Raw genomic sequence first — 1,225 nt, 5'->3', positions numbered from 1 at the left:
TTTTCTTGACATGTTTGAAAAGTAACTTAGACCACTCCAGTTATTCAGCTGTAACTTGTATTTGATGTATGTCCAAAACTATTTTCCAGGTGAGTTCCAATGAATACAGAAATAGTAGAACTCTTTCAATGGGCTTTTTGTTAAGTGAAATAAAATGGACGGTTGTTTATCACTGTGTACAGTATTTGGTATCCTGCCAATAATAATTCAGTAGCTGGTAAGAATACTGCTAAAACATACATACTTATCTTTCTTTCCCTGAGATTGTGTGTTCTTCCATGACAGAAATAATTTTGGTGGTCTTGATGGCCATTCCCTCATTTGTAAGTGAAATCTGGAATGCTATAAAAAGTCATTTACCCTTTCCTCAGTCTCTCCTTCTATATCCTTGCTACATTTCTTAGACCACCCTAGGTAATGCCTTTTTAGGCTTGGATTTAAGGCCATAAAAAGCTATGAAGCAATAATGTAACTATTTGTGTGATGAAGACTTTTCATGTGTTTTTTTTCCACAGGTCTTTCCCTCATCCAACTTGTATGTACATGATTAATGATCTCTCTTTGATCAAGCCTCTGCATGCATTGCCCCTGCAAGTTCTGCAGTTTTGTATGGTTGTATTCAAGCATCTGGATTCCACATGGCAATTTCTTTAGTTTTTTATCTAGTGTCTTCCTTTGCATAAATGACAAACTGAAAGAAAACAGTAGAAAAAGACCTTGCATTGTATCTTAAAATATCCACAGAGATTCTGAGTTCATGCAGCTGCTAAAAAGTTAATGGAAGTCGCAGCTGCTCAGCATCATTCGAAGTTATATATTTGCTTTCTCATCTTTCACATTAATGCTTTTATTCAATCTAAAGCAGGTGCCATATTCTTATTTGCAAATATATTTTTATTTTCTGGATAGGGAATTCAGATAAGAATATTAAATTCATTATAATAGTTACCTGTCACCATGACATATTACTGGTTGGTAAAACAATCTGGTCTTCCCAGCTAAAAGGAAATACAGTAACTTCTTTCAAAATAGGTTCAACCGAGCCCCCAGGAAGCTAAGAAAGCATGGGCATGGTGATTATACATTCCATGCTTTGTGTATATGGTCAAAAATAGCTTGGGATTTGTACTGATGCAACCTAGTAATTACACAGGGTTGTTGTTTTGGTTTGGGTTGGGTTTTTTGTTTGGGTTGTTTGTTTGGCGTTTTTGTTTGTTTGTTTTTT

The sequence above is a fragment of the Heliangelus exortis genome, chromosome 3 (assembly GCF_036169615.1).
Source record: "Heliangelus exortis chromosome 3, bHelExo1.hap1, whole genome shotgun sequence".
Taxonomy (NCBI): domain Eukaryota; kingdom Metazoa; phylum Chordata; class Aves; order Apodiformes; family Trochilidae; genus Heliangelus; species Heliangelus exortis.
This window is presented reverse-complemented; position numbering follows the sequence as displayed.